At 41.0% G+C, this 20,817-nt stretch overlaps 1 protein-coding gene and 1 pseudogene across 1 annotated transcript in view; one reads left to right on the forward strand and one right to left on the reverse strand.

The window, feature by feature from the left end:
- GPC3 (glypican 3) overlaps nt 1-20,817 on the forward strand; it is a 465,288-nt gene that overhangs the window by 357,001 nt on the left and 87,470 nt on the right. The gene's annotated exons all lie outside the window — the stretch shown is intronic.
- On the reverse strand, nt 8,149-10,441 carry LOC120361801 (small ribosomal subunit protein eS1 pseudogene; annotated as a pseudogene).

A 20,817-nucleotide genomic window follows, 5' to 3' on the forward strand; every position in this document is an offset into this window, starting at 1 on the left:
CGAGGAAGAGAACATGATAAGCTTTCCTCCCCAGTACGACAGACAATGGCAAACAATCGCCAGGTGAATGCTATGGGGAGCCAAATGCCATTTAGGTATGTGACAGCAGACATCTGCTAGACTGAGAGGCCTACCTGCCCCTCAAAGCAGTTGAATCTGGTCCAAGAAGTCAGAAATGTTATTCTGGATGATGGCAAGACCTAAGAGAGCTTTGGGGGCCCTCTCTGTGTGGCGGACATCGAGGAGACAAGACTCACTTTAAAGCTGCCTAATTCTTAACAACATAAAAATGTTAATAAGAAAATAAGAATCTGGCTGCATGTGGTGGCTCACGCCCCTAATCCCAGCTCTTGAGGAGGTCAGGACGAGTGGATCACTTGAGGTCAAAGGTTTGAAACCAGCTTGGGCAACATGGCAAAACCCCATCTCTACTAAAAACACAGAAATTCGCCGGGCATGGTGGCAGACACCTGTAATCCCAGCTACAAGGAAGTCTGAGGCATGACAATTGCTTGAATCTTGGAGGCGGAAGTTGCAGTGAGCCAAGATAGTGCCACTGCACTCCGGCCTGTGTGACAAAGTAAAAAAAAGAAAAGAGGAATCCCTGCAGCATTTAGCTGTTTTAACACTTTTGCGACCATAAATGTAAATGTTTTATTTACATTATCACATTTATCTCACACATATATCAAAAAATTAATGCATATATATGTATGTGAAATGAAGTCTATAAAAATTTATCAGAACATTAGCAGTGTTACAGTAATTTTCATTTCCTTTTTTGTACCTCTCTGTACTCTGCCCAAATGCTTTTTTATTTTTATTTTTTATTTTATTTATTTATTTATTTATTTATTTTTTTTGAGACGAAGTCTGGCTCTGTCACCAGGCTGGAGTACAGTGGCATGATCTTGGCTCACTGCAACCTCCAACTCCTTGATTCAAGCTATTCTTCTGCTCAACTTCCTGAGTAGCTGGGATTACAGGCATGTGCCTCCACGCCCAGCTATTTTTTGTATTTTTAGTAGAGATGGGATTTCTCCACGTTAGCCAGGATGGTCTCGATCTACTGACCATGATCCACCCACTGCATGATCCACCCACCTCGGCCTCCCAAAGTGCTGGGATTACAAGCGTGAGCTACTGCGCCCAGCTAAATTTTTTTTTTTTTTTTTTTTTTTTTTTGAGACGGAGTTTCGCTCTTGTTACCCAGGCTGGAGTGCAATGGCGCGATCTCGGCTCACCGCAACCTCCGCCTCCTGGGTTCAAGCAATTCTCCTGCCTCAGCCTCCTGAGTAGCTGGGATTACAGGCACGAGCCGCCATGCCCAGCTAATTTTTTGTATTTTTAGTAGAGACGGGGTTTCACCATGTTGACCAGGATGGTCTCGATCTCTCAACCTCATGATCCACCCGCCTCAGCCTCCCAAAGTGCTGGGATTACAAGCTTGAGCCACCGCGCCCGGCCTAAATTATTTTTTAAATCAAAAAATATATATCTATAGGCTCATATGTGTAAATTTTTTATTTACATTATCACATTTCAAACCACTATCCTCTGATTAATAATATCCACTATTAATGATAGCTAGCTATCATTAATATTCTCTTTTACAGATGAGGAAAATGACAGTCAGATTGTGAGTAACTATAAGGTTAAACCTGGACTTGAACCCATGTTCCATTACTTTAAAGTTCATGATTTATTTTTTATTCTGTTGAGGAAATGAGAATTATTAGCACAGTCTCATTGTCAAGAAGAGAACTTGGAAGTAGCCAGGAACTAGCAGCTCCACCTCTAACAATTTCTCCCAAGGAAAGAGCATGACAATCTACAAAGATGTATGTATGAGGATATTTCAGTAGCATTGTTTATGAATAACAAAAAAATAAAAGCAATCCAAATATCCATCAATAGCAGATTTATTATGGGAACTATTCTGTTTCCATACAATGGAGTAATCTGCAGACGTTTAAAAATATTTTTAGAAACACAGTTGTGCATAGAAAGATATGTATCATATTGCTAAGTAAAAAAAAAATGCAGACTATGAGACAGTACTAAAGAAAAATCCAATTTTTTAAAAAATAAATGTGTGTATATATGTATGTGGAATAGTCTATAAGAATTATATCAAAACATTAGCAGTATTACAGTAATTTTAATTTACTTTTTTATATCTCTCTGTACTCTGCCCAAATACTTTTTAAAAATTATTTTTTTAGTCCAAAAAATCTGTTTTCCCTTTAAAAAATAAACATTTTTGAAATCGATAAAGACAGATGTAAGATTGAAACCACCCTGGACCAAACCAAAGCTCTTCCTCTCTGGTCCCCAACTGAGCTGTATTCATCTCTATTGCTCGTCTCAGAAGCAGCCTATTTCTTGTGAGGAGGCAGCAGCAGTATCATCTGGTCTGGTAGCCTGGGGACCTCCTGACTAGTGCATAATGACCCAGTGTTTCATTCAGCCTCATAGCCTAGGACTCATCCCCTTAATTCTGAGGGCAGCACCAAGGACCTTTTAGAGACATGGTCCGAGGGGCAGCCCCCATGATCCACACCACCCAGGATTCTAGCTGACAGGCACACTCAGAGATGCGTACACAGTGAGAGGTCGCCCCCATGCATCTAAACTTCCCAGAATAACCCAATGTGAGTGTCTGTCATTCACAAATAGGCCCAAACATTTTAGGCTCTAGTTCTCCTTTTGGCCTGCCCAACAGCTTAGGTAAATAAATTCCTTCATATTTAATATGCAAAGTAGGGCCTCCCTTTATCTGACCCAAAACCATCTCTTTCAAGTTCAAGGGGATACTCCTCAAACTCCAGTATTCCAGGACTTCAGTTTGTGGTTACTCTACCTATCACACTGTACCCACTTCTTTTCTTTTCCCCTTCAGTCATCATATTTTCACACTCAAGAAGCCAGTGATTTTAGTTTGTCTCTATCTGGCTTTGCCTTGTCCTCCATCCTTCATTATTTTATTTCACCCTCTTTGGACACTTTCCTGTTCTATTTTATCTTCTTTAATGTGCCACCAGCAGAGCATAACCCCAAATATTCTGGGAATAAGGTACAGTAGCACATATATGGTAGTGCTAAAAACAGTTACTGTAGCTTGCAAGCAACATCTTTCTTAGTGAGTTGCTGGGTACAGACATTCGCAAGTCCAGCTTTCAATGGGAGAGAGCGATCATTAAAGAGCGGTGAATGCTGGTTTGTTTTTCCTTACCTTAGAGATGTGTATGTGGCCTCCGTTTTGTATTGTCTATACTAGGATCCAAAGGAAGCCAGACTAAGTTTGATGGTGGGGCAGGGTGGGTGGGGGTGCAGTGGGAAATCCCTCAAATCAGTGAAATAAACGCGGATTCCAAATGTAACATGCAGGCTCTGTGGAATAAGACAGCTCTAATCTCTCAAAGACCAAAGATAAAGCCATCTGACAGCTTTGTAACGTCAGAGACTTCCAGTCATTCCTTTACACATGTGTAAAACCTTCAGACGTTCTTGAGAAAATAACCTTTATTTCAGAAAATAGCTTTGAAGTTTGAAAATCAAAGCATGCCAGCTGTTTCTCAGCACAGAAAGAGTTTTTCCTAAACTGCTAGAAAGCTAATAAGGATTTCAAAGGGCAGTGATCACTTACTCTAATGCCCACAGTCCAGGGAGCACCAGGGGTGGGATAGGCTGTTTACTACAACTAGGGAGTATGGCAAACCTTCCTCTGTGTTGGGTCACCTTTTCCTCTCTCCCAGTATCCGGTGCTTTTCCTTTTCTCCCTTACCATCCCCTGACCTCTTCTTTCTATTCCCTACCTTTTGTTTTCTTTTCCTAATCTCTCTGCCTCCTCCTTCCCGACATTTTTTTTTTTTTTTTTTTTTTTTTTTTTTTTTTTTTTTTTGAGACAAAGTCTTGCTTTATCTCCCAGGCTGGAATGCAGTGGTGCGATCTCAGCTCACTGCAACCTCCACCTCCCAGGTTCAAGCGTTGTTTCTCCCACCTCAGCCTCTTGAGTGGCTGGGATTACAGGTGCACACCATCACAGCCAGCTAATTTTTGTATTTTTAGTAGAAACAGGGTTTCACCATTTTGGCCAGGCTGGTCTTGAACTCCTGACCTCAAGTGATACGCCTGCCTCGGCAGATTACAGGCGTTAGCCAGTGCGCCCAGCCCAGACGTCTTTTTCTTTAACCCCCTCATTTCCCAAAGTTGGTACAGCATACACCTGGAATGTTTTTTAATTTACTATACCTATTCAATGGAGTTTTGCTTTCCCTGTCCTTATTTTTCTTAAAGAAAACAAGGTGAATGTTTTCTTTTTCTTCCACAAACACAAGCAAACAAAAGCTAAAGTAAATCAAGCAGCTTCTTACTTGTGTGTGGCCCCAATTGATTTTTTTTCCCCTGTGGGTCAGTGGCCCTTGATAGAAAAAAGGTCCCCACCCTTGCAGTAAGGGGTCTTGCCAATTTAATTCTTCTTCAGAAAAGGAGATGAATAACAGTATGGACAATTAGTTACTGTGGGTGGGAGAAGGAATTTGGCTGGAGGCAATTTTCTTTGGAAAGAGATAGGACGGCACAAGAGGTTGAAATAGTTCTACTTGTGAAAAATAGAGGGTATGAAATAACTTGGTGGAAAGTTCAGCTGAGAACAGGAACATCTGGGGCTTATTCATGGTTTTTCAGAAGTTTTTGAAGCTTTTTTATTAGCTGGGTTGACCTCAGATTGAGGAGGAGATTTTTCAAATGTTAAACAGTTTTTTCTTTTGCATTCCTAAAGTCATATTGTGTTCAGCTTGTTAATATCTGCACAGGGGGCCTTCGGCAGAGGCTGCCAGAGCAGCGTGCTTTGGGGACACAGTTCCCTATAGCTGGTATTTCCCTTTCTTGTTGAGGATTTGCATGTGTCTCTTTCATCCATGCATACAGCAGATTCCTCCACAAATAATTGCATTTGACATCACAGTTGTAAGAGAAAATGCAGGGGAGGGGGAAAAGCCTCCCTTTCCCCCACACTGAGACAGCTGGAGGGAGGAAGCAGGTTAGACAGGGAAATACATAAACATACCTGGAATGTAGCAGCAGGTAATTCTGTCTGTGTTAGTCATGATAATAACTTGCATGTTGGAATATCAATAGCGTAGATTCCAAGATGTCTAGGATTTAGAAAGGACCAAAGAAACCACCACACATCAACACCTAGCATCTCACTGATTTACTGTGCCTAACACAGGAAATATTGGCAAACATGTTTAGTTAGGATCAATGGAGTATGTTCCAAGGTGCCTTCCTCCAATATTTTTTAGAGAAGAATTTGAGGCAATTTATTTCAAGCTTCTGGTGGCAGGGGCAAGAGCACCCTGCTGGGAAACTGAAATCTGGCTTGTGTAGACTGGCAGGAGTGGGGGCCGGTGTCAGATTGCACTTGCACTCTCAGTACAAATTACTAGGACCCTCAGAAAGGCACACTCTTTAAAAAAAAGAAGTATTTGTCCAGGGCATGACAGTATTGAGAACAGCAAAAACAATTCATCCACTAACACTGTGACCAGAAGTAACTTTCTGTGTTAGAAATTAACCAGTACTGCCTAAACAGAAGCCCTCATTCTTAATGGTCTGTGAAGTATTCCATGGCTAAAACTTTTGGAGTCAGTGATTTGATTTTTTTTTTCCTATTAGCTGCCAGGCCTGCAAAGTTTTCGTGCAAGCAAAAGAATTTGACCAAATTTCCCCAAATTTGGCATTTAAAAGCATGCGGAGCTGTTCTGAGACAGACGTTCTGTGTTCTGTATCCATTTTACAGCGTATACTTGCACTCCTAGATGAACAGGTAGAGGACATACCCACAGTTCAATAGATCAACACATAGTATTTGAGTTCTTACTCTAAATGTGTGTTGTTTATTTGGTCAATGAGTGCCAGGTACTTGGGTAGGCCCTGGGAGAGACACAAAGATGAATCAGACACAGTACCACCCTCAAAAAGCCTTTGGCCTCATGGAGGAGACAGATGCAGACACAAATAATTACAATGCAAGGCAGAATGTGATTGAGATTTTAAGACAAGTCTAAACAAAATGTTGTGTGAGCACAGATGAAATGATTAGATTCACCTGCAGGAATTGGGGAAGAATTTATGGAAGAAATTACATGTGAGATGATTCCTGGAAGATAACCAGAATTTCAACAAGGGAGATCACTCAAGGCTAAGAGAACAGCATGGACGAAGCACAGTGTGAAACTGTGTGGCATATTTAGAGAATGTTGATTAGCGAAGACGTGTCCGGCAAATTGTGGCAGCTGAGGTTGGGATAGTCAAGTGGACGTATACTGTGGGCAGTTATAAATTTGAGTTAGGAGCCTGAGGGAAAAGCCTAGACAACAGAATTTTTACTTAAAACAAGCTAGTCCAACCCAAGGTCCATGGACCACATGCAGCGCAGGACAGCTTTGAATGCGGCCCAATATAAATTTGCAAACTTTCTTAAAACATAATGAGATTTCTTTGCGATTTTTTTTTTAAAGTTCATCAGCTATCGTTAGTGTATTTTATGTGTGGCCCAAGACAATTCTTCTTGTAATGTGGCCCAGGGAAGCCAAAAGACTGTACAACCCTGATTTAAAAGTCTGAAAAGTATCATTCCCTTTGAGCCAGATGCCCTGAGGGACAATATTAGAACCCAGCATCTACTCTTTGGAGATCCATAACTAAATTTGAGGCAAGGCGTTCATATACACGTACACTGGAAAACAGAACGACGTAGGAATTGTATGATGCTGTGTACATGGGCACCAGCCAAGGGCGGATGCAGGAGAGCACAATACATTATTGGTAACTTCTCATTTTTGAGGCCAACTTGGAGTGGCTATGCCCCTCCTTCAACTCAAATGTCACTCCCTTCCTAGACAAATAGTGACACAAACCACAAACAGACTTCATTCATCAGCACTGGTGGCTGGGAAGGAAGGAGGCAGAGGAAACAAGGCTGGCAGGTGAGGGAACAAGCAATTCATTTTTAGGCTTGAGAAAAAGAAAATTAACTGGTCATAAATTCCAGTAATCAGTTTTTCTCTTGTTTAGTCGTGAGTAAAGACGGTGTTCACGTTTTGAAAGTAACACCGCCTAGGACAAAATGGAATAAGCAGGAAAGCCAAATTCATTCTTTGGTTTTGTAATGTGTGAGAAAGGGAAGTTTTTCTGACCCATACATAGATTCGCTGAGGGACAAAAACCCTTCTCATTATGGACAAACACATAGGTACCTGACACTTCGTGCTGCATTGAAAATAGATTTAATTAAAATATTTAGTAATGACTCATTTTGAGGGCCAGGTGTTTACATATCATGATTTTGCCTCTAATAATTTCATAGGTTTAAAAGATAATGTGACCAGGCATGGTGGCTCACACCTGTAATCCCAGCAGTATGGGAGGCTGAGACGGGAGGATCAGTTGAGCCCAGGAGTTTGAGACCAGCTTGGGCAACATATCGAGACCCTGTTTCTTTTTTTTTTTTTTGAGACGGAGTTTCGCTCTTGTTACCTAGGCTGGAGTGCAATGGCGCGATCTCAGCTCACCGCAACCTCCGCCTCCTGGGTTCAGGCAATTCTCCTGCCTCAGCCTCCTGAGTAGCTGGGATTACAGGCACGCGCCACCACGCCCAGCTAATGTTTTGTATTTTTAGTAGAGGTGGGGTTTCACCATGTTGACCAGGATGTCGAAACCCTGTTTCTACAAAAAAAAAAAAATTAAAAACTTAGGTAGGCTTGGTGGTGTGCATCTGTGTTCTCAGCTACTCGAGAGGCTGAAGTGGGAGGATTGCTTCAGCCAAGGAGGTCGAGGCTGCAGTGAGCCATGATCAGAGCCTGGGTGACAGAGAGAAACCTGTCTCTAAGAACAATTCTTTTAACAAATAAATAATATGAAAGAGAATCTTTGGTGAATTAATGTTGTCCACAATAGAATTTTCTTCTGGACAACATTATGCAAGTCCCCATGGATGACCTTAGAGGGGAAGTCCTGGAGAAGAGTCTAATTTCCCACTACTGGACTTTCCTAGCTTTCCCTTTGAATCTGGTTGGCTAAGGCATCTGCTGCCTTTTTTCTTTTTACCTTTTTTTTTTTTTTTTTTTTTTTTCCCACAAATAAGACTTTTTATTTGCCACTATTATAAGTCTGAACTTTAAACAGATTCTTGGACTGGTGGTTCATATCCATCAGCTCGTTCAACTTTAGCACCTGTCTCATCCCCAGTGGCTTTTTCAAACTTGGGCTTCTTCAGTATTTTTACTTTTCTAACGAAGACATCATGGAGAGGATAAATAGATTGGCAAGCCTTTTCTATGTCTTTTCCAAAGCTGTCTGGAATCAATTTATTGACCACTTCTTTCAAGCCATTTGTCTGCACCTCTCGGGTCATGATTTCCATCATCTTCTTCGGGATTTGGCGGACCTGTTGGTGCTGAGCATAAGAGGTCTTCCATATCTGATTGTTGCGTTTTTTAGTAAGACCAACACAGAACAGACGAAGCACATAACCATCGGTAGTCTTGACATCAACATGAGCTTCAATCATTGTCTGCCATTTTTTGACCATGGAACACATTTTGTCACGGGTAAGATCCATGCTATGGAAGTTAGTCAGGCAGTTTTGCCCTGAACATCTTCAGTAATCAGCTTGAATTTCCTAAATGCAACTTCATCATTCTGCAAATCAGCAAGACTAACTTCAAACACTTGGCCCTTGAGGCCATCAGATGCAATTTTGGTTCCTTGGGTCCTGGTGACTAGCGTCTTTCCAATATTTCTTTTTTTTTTCTTTTTTTTTTTTTTTTTTTGAGACGGAGTTTTGCTCTCGTTACCCAGGCTGGAGTGCAATGGCGCGATCTCGGCTCACCGCAACCTCCGCCTCCTGGGTTCAGGCAATTCTCCTGCCTCAGCCTCCTGAGTAGCTGGGATTACAGGCACGCACCACGATGCCCAGCTAATTTTTTGTATTTTTAGTAGAGACGGGGTTTCACCATGTTGACCAGGATGGTCTTGATCTCTTGACCTCGTGATCCACCCGCCTCGGCCTCCCAAAGTGCTGGGATTACAGGCTTGAGCCACCGCGCCCGGCTCCAATATTTCTTACATTGAACATAGCGGGTGCTTTCACATCATACCAATCTTTCTTAGAAAATGGATCAACCACTTTCTTCTTGGCTCCCTTTTTGCCGCCTTTTGTAAGGCGCTTGTTCTGGCCAACCACCGTGGTGCTGCTCAGAGAGCCAAAAAGGTCTTTTTAACTTTTTTTGTTGTTGTTTCTGAGATGGAGTCTCACTCTGTTGCCCAGGCTGGAGTGCAGTGGCACAATCTGGGCTCACTGCAACCTCTGCCTCCTGGGTTCAAGTGATTTCCAGCTAATCTTTGTATTTTTAGTAGAGACAGGGTTTTACCATGTTGGCCAGGCTGTTCTCAAACTCCTGACCTCATGTGATCTGCCCACCTCGGCCTCCCCATGCTAGGGTTACAGATGTGAGCCACCGTGCCCAGCATCTGCTGCCTTTTAAAGCATCATTCTTCTCACTTGATATTCATCACCCTATACTACAAGGACCAGTGCACCTCTCTTGTATTGGGAAGGAAATAAATGTCAAAGTGAGAACAAAATAAGGACAATTGGCTTATTCCAAGTTTGTATGGGACTGGAGAACAATTGCTCTTCCCAGCATGTTTGGGGGATTGTGGTGGGAAGGCAGCTGCATGATGAAGAAGTGTTCAATTGTGGCTTGTGTTCATATCCACTGCAGCTATCATCCCTTTAAATCACCCCCAAATTTAGAAGTTTTTCAGAGAGCCTACCATCTGAATAGTGAGGGGAGATCTGCTAATGACAAGCCATGCAAGCCACCCTCGCCGACCTCAAAACAGGATCAGTGCAACAGCAGAGGGTCCGGGCTCCAGAAGATTCCATCTTGAATAAGATGTGACGCCAAGGTTGCAATGACTTTTGGGCATGAAATATCCTGTGGCACTTTTTATTTTTTGAGACGGAGTCTCACTCTGTTGCCCAGGCTGGAGGGCAGTGGTGTGATCTCAGCCCACTGCAACCTCCGCCTCCTGGGTTCAAGCAATTCTCCTGCCTCAGCTTCTCCCGAGAAGCTGGGATTACAGGCGCTTGCCACCATGCCCAGGTAATTTTGGTATTTCTAGTAGAGACAGGGTTTCACCATGTTGGCCAGGCTGGTCTCGAACTCCCGACCTCAGGTGATCCACCTGCCTTGGCCTCCCAATGTGTTGGGATTACAGGCATGAGCCATCGTGCCCAATCCCTGTGGTACTTCTTAAAGGAGAGTTTTCCTGACCTCCTTGGCCAAAGTTCACATCTGGTAATTGCATCTGTTGACACTGGCTTCCCTTGTCCTTTCAGCTGCATAGAATATTGGCTCTCTCGCATCCTGTCTTAGACTGTTGTATAGTGTTGCTATGTGCTATTAAATAGCAATTGCATTTTACCAAGTAGAGAATACATGTGGAAATCCTTTGGGAGAAGTGTGCTATAGAAATGTTGTATTGACAATGTTTTTTTTTCCTTTTATGAGCCAGGAAGTATAAATGTAAGAAACAAATCTAAACACTGTTCAGGATAATTGTTACTGTGTACAGCGTAGTAAGCAATGACCACATGCAAGGCCAGGTATGCCAGGGGTCAACAGGGCCCATTAGAGATAGGGAAATGGAAACAAAATGTTTTGTAAAAGTTTAATTTTAGTGAGTGGGCTTATAGTTCAGAATAACATTTAAAAATTTTTAGGATTTTCTGGAAAGCAAACAGCCCCTATTTTAATGGACCTTTGCCATTTACAAAGTGTATTTTTATGTATACATACTGAATTTCCATAACCCTGTGAGAGAAGTATAACTCTTTTTTTTTTTTTTTTTTTTTTTTTTTTTTTTTTTTTTGAGACGGAGTTTCGCTCTTGTTACCCAGGCTGGAGTGCAATGGCGCGATCTCGGCTCACCGCAACCTCCGCCTCCTGGGCTCAGGCAATTCTCCTGCCTCAGCCTCCTAAGTAGCTGGGATTACAGGCACGCGCCACCACGCCCAGCTAGTTTTTTTGTATTTTTAGTAGAGACGGGGTTTCACATGTTGACCAGGATGGTCTCTATCTCTCGACCTCATGATCCACCCGCCTCGGCCTCCCAAAGTGCTGGGATTACAGGCTTGAGCCACCGCGCCCGGCCCGAGAGAAGTATAACTCTTATCCTGATTTCACAGCTTAGGAAACTAAGGATTCGTGAGGTTCAGGGATCTGCATAAGGTCTCACTTCTAGCCAGTAGAAGAAACAAAAGATATGGGAATCCTGGTTTTCTGACCTCAAATCCTTTCCCTATTCAGCACACCATAACTAAATGAGTGTGTTGGTTGTGGTATGATGAACGGAGTGTGAGTCTGGCATACTTTCTTAGGTACATTTTAAACACTGGATGACTAGAATTCCTTGAGATTCTGGAAAGGTCAGTTGTTTTTTGACACCTGAAGGTTAGGACCAAAATTTCAAAATGTTAAGCTGTTTTTTAAAATACGTTTAACGTTTCTAAACTAGACTTCTCTGCCTTGTCACACGATTACATTCTACTGTAGATGGAGGTGTTTTAAGTTGTCACTCTTTTAAACTGCTACTGGTCTTGGCTGTGTCCCAGAGACCTCCAGGCCTCACAGCATAACCCAAATACGTGCTCTCTAGCTGGTCCATTGTCACTTTCGTGTCACTTTCATGTCGTTGGATAAATAAGAGTGTTTTGCGTAGGTAAAAGAGCTAGTATACCTTAGAAATGACTGATTTCCACAGAGCAAGTAGTTTACTCTCATCTGATACGACCCATATGTTCTCATATAGATTTATTATTATTAAATATTGGCTGTGGGATGAAAAAGAGAGAGATTTCAGAAGAGCAGGAATTGCATTTTAAAAAGTGTCAACTTAAACTTCATAGAGTTAATGTGTCTCCTGGCTGATGGCATGAGTACTGGTGGTTGAATGCTAGGATAGGGGAGGAGTCTGGTAAGGTGTTGCTGGCTGAAGGATAGCTACTGGGTTTTGGCTCCAAGGGCAGGTATTTTAATCCAAGCTTGAGTTTCTCACTTGTCACACGGACTAGCATAATCTCTCCTTTTTGCAAAGACATTTTTGGTTACTTTATTGAGGTATAACGTACATTTCATAAAATTCACCTATTGTAAATGTACAATGCAAAATGTTTTCCTGAATTTATACAATTGTGCAACCATCACCCCAACCCAATTTGGAACATTTCCATCACCCCAACAAGTTGCCCCATTCCTGTTTTCAGTCACTTCTCATTCCCACCCCCAGCCCCAGGCAACCACTAATCTACCTTCTGTCCTTATAGATTTGCCTTTTTTGAATATTTCATGTAAATGGAATTCTATAAGATGTAATCTTTTGCTTCAGGCTTCTTTCATTTAGCACGTTTTTCAGGTTAATCTGTGCTGTATCTATACTTTGTTCCTTTTTATTGCTGAGTAGCATCCCAGTGTACAGGTAGGCCACATTTTGTTTATTCATTCACCAGTTGATGGACATTTGGATTGTTTTCTGATTTGGGCTGTATGACTAACACCAGTGCGAACATATACATACAAATCTTTGTGTAGATGTAATATTTGCACTTCTTTGGGGTAGATAGCTAAGAGTATATTGGCTTGGTCATATAATAAATATGTTTAACTTTTTGAGAAACTGCTAAACTATTTTTGCAAAGTGGCGGTACCATTTTACATTCCCACTAATAATGCATGAGGGTTCTTTTTATCCATATCCTATTCTACATATGGTATTGTGATTCATTGATTATAGACTTTCTGGTGGGTGGGTAGTGGTATCTCACGGTGGTTTTAATTAGCATTTCCCTAGCAAGTGATGATGTTAAGTGTCTCTTCCTAAGTTTATTATGCACTCGTACCTATTCTTTCATGAAGTGTCTATTCAAATAGTTTTTAATGGATATTTTATAGTTTCAATGGGGAGAAAAAAGTGGAAAGAATATGACTATGCCAGGAGATTTTCTGCATTCTCCCTTCCTAAGTATTAATCAGTCTTTATTTTTGTAGTTGGCTTTAGGGGTTTTGTTTGTATTCTTTTGAGCAAGTAAAGGACTGACATGGTCCATAGCAATTCACTGAACTAAACAGAATTTCTAGATGGAGTAGGAATAGAATTTTTCTCCTCTAGAGCAGAGGCAAAGTTATCTTAAACTGCTTCGGGTGAGATGTTACGAAGTGCTTTCATATGTATTATCTCATTGACCTTCTTTAGTTGTTTCATGAGGTACATGCTTTTATGAGCTGCTCTTTTACAGGTGAGACTCTGATTGGCTAAGTGACTTATACCAGGATCATCTGTTGGTAAATTAGTAGAGCCAACTCTTGACCCCAGGTCTCCAAATCCTCTACTTTTTCCACTATAGCAGGCAATCACCCTTAAGGGCCACTTTATTTTCATGTATCAGAACTCTGGCAAAGCCCAGACCAGCACCTTCAGGCTATCACACGTGGGAATGGCTGCTGGGTAAACTTTCAGGAAGCATTTCCTCACATACCTGATTGAATGACTTTGCCCATTTTCCCTTGGCCCAGATGTCTGGATCGCTGTGTTATGGACAACCTGATTGTAATCTGGAAACAATGAGGACTCAGAACATCTGTTGAGAGAAGGAAATCTAATAGATGAGATGGCATATTCTGATTGGAGATTATTTTAGGAACAAATCAGTTTATACAAAACCAACTAAACAATGTTTAATTGACAAAATGCCAAGTCATAGGTCAAAATATTGTTTAGAAATTCTTAAAGGTAGAAATGAGAATATTAATATATTTCTTACTGGAGAAATGACAATAGAATATATTATATTCCGTGCTCCCTAAGGTTTTAAGAAAGTTTTATTGGTGTGGGGGGGTGTGAGTAACAGTTCTGTATCACTCAGGGGCACATTTTAAAGCTTTTTATCTGCTTGGCTTCATAAATCATTGAACATACATGTCAATTTTAGTATTTAATATACATATGAAAACTCCCATACTGCCTCACATACTCAAATACAGCATTCGTGCACACACACAGCCACACACACACAACCTTTGTTAGATGGTATGCTTTGGTTGGATTGAAAGTATGGTTATTATTACTGGGCATATAAGACAAATATAAAGCACAGTCCCTTCGCCTGTAAAGCTTGCAAATTATGGAGAAGTGAATGTTCACCCAGAAAGAACAACTAGAAAATAGTATAAGGCAACTGCTAATTTAGGCACAAAAACGATAGGAATTATGAGAAGGAAGAGATCACTGGAAGCTGCATGCTGTGGCCAAAGTAACCAGCATAGTATTGGACTTCGTGTCTATTTAACTATCCACTCATCCATCATTATTCTCTCTTAAACTTTTAAAATTACATATGTTCATTGGAGAAATCTAGAAATTACAGATAGGTAAAAATAAGTTAACCTACCCCTAATCCTAATACCCAGAGATAACCACTCTTTTAGCACATACTTACTATATATTGTGTTGCTTTTAAAGTAACAAGTGTTGGTGGGGTATGGTGGCTCACACCTGTAATCCCAGCACGTTGAGAGGCCGAGGCAGAAGGATCGGGCAAAAGGATCACATGAGGTCAGGAGTTTGAGAACACCCTGGCCAACATGGTGAAACCCCATTTCTACTAACAATACAAAAATTAGCTGGGCATGGTGGTACACTTCTGTAATCCTAGCTACTTGGGAGGCTGAGGCACAAGAATCACTTGAACCCATGATACGGAGGTTGCACTGAGCTGAGATCGCACCACTGCATTACAGCCTGGGCAACAGAGGGAGATCTCTGTCTCAACGTATTATTATTATTATTATTATTATTTTTATTTTTAAAGTGGTAAATATTGTTTTAAAAATAAACCAAATTTCCTGTATCCCGAAAAACAATCATTATCACTTATTCATTCTGGCAGTATGTCCTAAAGTGTGTTCCATAGAACTTTTGTTGGCATGATTTCTTTTTAAAGTGCTCCTTCAGCAAGCACATGAAAAAATGCTCCTCATCACTGAACAATTGGTAAATGTAAGTTAAAACCACAATGAGATATATCACATCATACCCAATTAGAATGGCTACTATTAAAAAAAAAAAAAAATCAGGCCAGGCGCGGCGGCTCACACGTATAATCCCAGCACTTTGGGAGGCCGAGGCGGGTGTATCACGAGGTCAAGAGATCGAGACCATCCTGGTCAACATGGTGAAACCCCGTCTCTACTAAAAATACAAAAATTAACTGGGCATGGTGGTGAGTGCCTGGAGTCCCAGCTACTCGGGAGGCAGAGGCAGGAGAATTGCCTGAACCCAGGAGGCAGAGGTTGCGGTGAGCCGAGATCACGCTGTTGCACTCCAGCCTGGGTAACAAGAGCGAAACTCTGTCTCAAAAAAAAAAAAAAAAAAAAAAATCAACAGAAAGAACAAATGTTGGGTAGGATTTGGAAAAATTGGAACCCTTGTGCACTGTTGGTGGGAAAGTAAAATGGTGTAGTTGCTATGAAAAATAGTATGGTGGTTCCTCAAAAAATTAAAAATAGAATAATCATATCATCCAGCAATCCCACTTGTGGGTGTATGTAATATTAAAAACGATTGCGAGCAAGTTCTGCAAGAGATCCTTGTGCACTCATGTTCATAGCAGCATTATTCATAATAGCCAAAAGTTGGGAGCAACCCATGTGTTCATTAACAAATGAATGGATAAGGAAAAATGTGGTATGTACGTACAACAGAATATTATTCAGCTTTAAGAAGGACATCCTGTCATATTCTACAACATGGATGAACCTTGAAGACATCATGCTAAGTTAAATAAGCATCACAAAAGGACAAATATTGTTTGCACGTATATGAGATATCTAGAGTAGTCAAACTCATAGAAACAGAAAGCAGAGTTGGTGGTTGCCAGGGACTATGGGGAGAAGGAAATAGGCAGTTATTTAACAGGTACAGAGTTTTAGTTTTGCAAGATAAAAGTGTTCTGAAGGTTGGTTGCACAGAAATACAAATATCCTTAACACTACTGAACTATACACTGAAAAAATGGTTAATATGGTAAATTTTTGTGTTCTACTACAATTAATGTTTTTAAAAATGTGTTCCATATGCTTAAGTAAGGAAATGGTGGACAAAACAAAATTGATTTAGTTTGTTTATATCAAGACTTCTCAGAACCTTTAATATACTAATGTGTATTGTGACTCTGAAAGAAGAGCTATAGTATAATGTGTTTTCCCAGCTTATCTGACCATAGGTCTCTTTCAACCTAGAGAATTATCTTTCCCCTGATCCGAATTCTGTCCATCCAAAGTTTCCAGTACAGCATTAAAGTTCTTACTTGGAAATGACTGCAGTCTGTGCTGGAATGACTGGATACCTTAATGAAATTATTAAACACTAAAGATTGTTGCCTCCTAAGAGTAGTTTCTAAATTTGATGGTCTCCTCTCAATTGCCAAAATGCTGGGCTGACCTTGCAGGCAGGCCGAATATGAGATATCTAGAGTAGTCAAACTCATAGAAACAGAAAGCAGAGTTGGTGGTTGCCAGGGACTATGGGGAGAAGGAAATAGGCAGTTATTTAACATATATTATGGGACTAGCAGAGCGTATTAAGGAACACACTTTAGGAAATATTACTACAAAATGTTGGTGATTTAAGATCTTACCTCTGTAAGAGACATTTGATTTCAAGGAGACACCTGGGCTGATCAAGGTGTCTCTAGAGATAGAATGTCAGTCTTTGTAAATACCGAAGAAGGAAACGGTTCGGGGCACAAGGCCACCCAGCACCTCTCAGATCTCTGCTTGTCAACAGCCAAATATTCGGCCTGCCTGCAAGGTCAGCCCAGCATTTTGGCAATTGAGAGGAGACCATCAAATTTAGAAACTACTCTTAGGAGGCAACAATCTTTAGTGTTTAATAATTTCATTAAGGTATCCAGTCATTCCAGCACAGACTGCAGTCATTTCCAAGTAAGAACTTTAATGCTGTACTGGAAACTTTGGATGGACAGAATTCGGATCAGGGGAAAGATAATTCTCTAGGTTGAATATCTTCATGTGTAATTCAAAACGAGAGGTTGCTAGTAGATTTAAATATACTGTAGGTGAGTTAAAGGAGGATGTCATGGTTAAAAGCCAAGCATTTCCTCTAGGAAGGAGCAGGTGAAAAAACAGCTGACATTCCCAATTGTTTTTCTAAGTGTTTAAAATGATTTTTCCAGACCTGAAGCCTGTAAGCATTTTATTAAAATTTGATTAGCAATTATTCCTTACTGTGTTGAACCTCAAATTAGAATCAGGTTTCCTTACATTACCACAGACACACGCACACACACAAAACACAAACCCCAAATAACTCAACTCTTCTTCTTCATTTTTTTTTTTTTTTTTTTTTTTTAAGAAGGAGTTTTGCTCTTATTGTCCAGGCTGGAGTACAATGGCGCAATCTTGGCTCAATGCAACCTCCACCTCCTGAGTTCAAGCGAGTCTCCTGCCTCAGCCTCCTGAGTACCTGGTATTACAGGCATGCACCACTATGCCCGGCTAATTTTCTATTTTTAGTAGAGACAGGGTTTCTCCATATTGGTCAGGCTGGTCTTGAACTCCCGACCTCAGGTGACCTGCCCGCGTTGGCCTCCCAAAGTGCTGGGATTACAGGCGTGAGCCACTGTGCCTGGCCAGCTGTTTTTCATAAAGGATCATTCCAAAATAATTTCCCTTTCCCTCTCCTTAGCAGTCTCAAAGAATCATAGACTGAGGCTGGGCACAGTGCCTCACACCTGTAATCCCAGCACTTTGGGAGGCCGAGGCATGGATCACGAGGTCAGGAGTTTGAGACCAGCCTGGCCAACATAGTGAAACCTTGTCTCCACTAAAAATACAGAAATTAGCTAGGCGTGGTGGCATGTGCCTGTAGTCCCAGCTACTCAGGAGGCTGAGGCAGGAAAATCACTTGAACCTGGGAGGCGGAGGTTGTGGTAAGCCAAGATCGTGCCACTGCACTCCAGCCTGGGCAAAAGAGCAAGACTCCATCTTTAAAAAAAAAAAAAATCATAGACTGTCAGAGCTGGGAAAGACTTAGCGTTCATATAGTCCAACTCCTTTCTTGATCGTATGGGGAAACCAAGGAGCAGACAGGTGAAGAGGTTTCCCCCAATACCCAGAGGGACAGAGCTGAGAAAACCTGACTGTTTGTCTAATGCTCTTTCTAATATAGTTACTTCATTAGAATATGATCCATGGAGGCCCAATATATCTATTACTCCAGGTCAAATTTGTTTACAATTTATTGGACAAGCAAATAATAAGGGTTTTATTTGAATGCCAGAATGTGATTTCTCATAGGTAATACAATTTGTAAGCTGAGCATGAAATTTAAAACCTGAAATAAATCCGTGTTCACAGCATGTAAGAACGTACATTACAATTGTAATGTAACATTTTGTTTTATGTGTAAATATATAGCAGTTAGGTCAAATACATCCACTGGAATTACTTGGTGGCCTTGATTGATGTAGACATCCATAGCAGATTCTGAAGAGAATTTTTATTGTGAACTATCTGGCTTTGTAGGTACTCTGTATGACATACCCTATTTGTAAGCGATATACAGACTATGAAACTAAGTTGCAACCAGGAAAGAGTTGATAGCAAAGGTCAGCTAGAGTACATTGCAGATAAAATGTTGATTGGCTAATTTTTTTTTTTTAAAGAGGTTCTGTAGTAATGTTTATAATCACTTGCTAATTAACATAATGGTGTGTTATGTATTTAAGGCCACATATCTTTTTTTTTTTTTTTTTTTTTGAGACAGAGTCTTGCTCTGTTGCCCAGGCTGCTGTGCAGTGCAGCACAATTTCAGTTCACTGCAACCTCCACCTCCCAAGTTCAAGCAATTCTCCCACCTCAAGCCTCCCGAGTAGCTAAGATTACAGGTGTACACCACCACACCTGGCTAATTTTTGTATTTTTAGTAGAGACAGGGTTTCCCCATGTTGGCCAGGCTGGTCTTCAACCCCTCTCCTTAGGTGATCCACCCACCTCAGCCTCCCAAAGTGCTGGGATTGCAGGTGTGAGCCACCACACCTGGCCAAAGCTACATGTCATTAAGCAGTTTTAAATCCATCAACCAATTAGGGTAACAATTCTGATGTCAGCTAGTGGTTTTTTCATGGTTCTCTACAGGGATTCTTAGCACATTAGAATAATTAAAATCAGGACACACTGTTTTTGATGTTGCTTGAGAGAAGCCACAACTAAATAAACAACCTTACTGGTTTGTAAATGCAAATGTTGAAATAGGTGGAGTCTAATTTTTTTAGGATAGCTAAACAATGATCTCTAAATGGAGAGGTTATAAAGAACAACAACAAATAGAAGAGTGGATTTAAAGATTGTTAAAATGGTTAAACTGTCAACATAAAAAGTCAAACTTCCTGAGACATACTTTCCCTCTCTTCTAGACTCCAGGCTCCTCATCTACTGATGTCAAAGAGTAGTGCAAACAGGGAGTCTAGTAGGCGGCTCTTTGTAAAGAGAATTAATGAGTTGGTAAATGCAGTACTTGGCAGTGAACATTATATTTCTATAACCATAGCCCACAGGGCTCTGCATTTACTCAGAGCCTAGGGAGGCAGATATCCCCATAAAGAGACTACCCACAGAATCATTTGTTTCCTTTATGGATTTGGAATGGATTTAGAATTTGTACTTTTTCTCTTTTTGTAACAATAAGCCTCAAAACATTACATGTGCTGTCCTAAGATATCTGTGGATCAAAACATATAAGCCTTTAAATCACCTAGCCAGGTTTAGAAGCTTGCCTTTGTTGAATTTGTACTTATCAGATAGAAAGTCAGCAACATTAGTTTAGAGGAAAGAGTGTAGCTATGTTCTGAAAGCATTTGATGCTTATATTTCTTTCGTTTTTTGTGATGCAGTCTCACACTGTTGCCTAGGCTGGAGTACAATAGCGTGATCTCGGCTCACTGCAATCTCCACCTCCTGGGTTCAAGCAATTCTCCTGCCTCAGCCTCTCGAGTAGCTGGGACTGCAGGCGTGCACCACCACACCCAGCTTTTTTTTTTTTTTTTTTTTTTTTTTTTTGTATTTTTAGTAGAGACGGAGTTTCACCATGTTGGCCAGGATGGTCTCGATCTCCTGACCTCGTGATCCACCCACCTCAGCCTCCCAAAGTGCTGGGATTACAGGCGTGAGCCACCGCACCTGGCTGGTTATATTTCTTTCCTAAGATGAAGCTGAGAATACGATGGAAATTTCAGAAATATAGCAACCTCCTATGCCATATTTCTGGCTTGATATCCAGTCATTCACACAGTCCCTGTTAATATTAACGGTAGGAATGAATTTAACTCCCCCAGGAAATGATAAACTTTCAATATTTTATTCATGGTTTAAGAATCCTTTTGATTTTTGACCCCAAGAATTTAGCCAGATAGGAACAATTTACTGAACTCTTTTTTTTTCCCAGCGTTTATTCATGTGCTAAAACACTACAGGCCATTGTCATCATCAGAACTTGTTATACTGCTGCTTCTTGTTGAGGAAAAGGGTCAAACTCTATAAAATATTTGAAGAGATTTATTCTGAGCCAAATATGAATGACCAATGGCCCATGACACAGCCCTCAGGAGATCCTGAGAATGTGTGCCCAAGGTTGTTGAGCCACAAGTTGGTTTTATATATTTTAGGG

Source organism: Saimiri boliviensis, chromosome X (assembly GCF_048565385.1).
Source record: "Saimiri boliviensis isolate mSaiBol1 chromosome X, mSaiBol1.pri, whole genome shotgun sequence".
In the NCBI taxonomy this organism is placed as follows: domain Eukaryota; kingdom Metazoa; phylum Chordata; class Mammalia; order Primates; family Cebidae; genus Saimiri; species Saimiri boliviensis.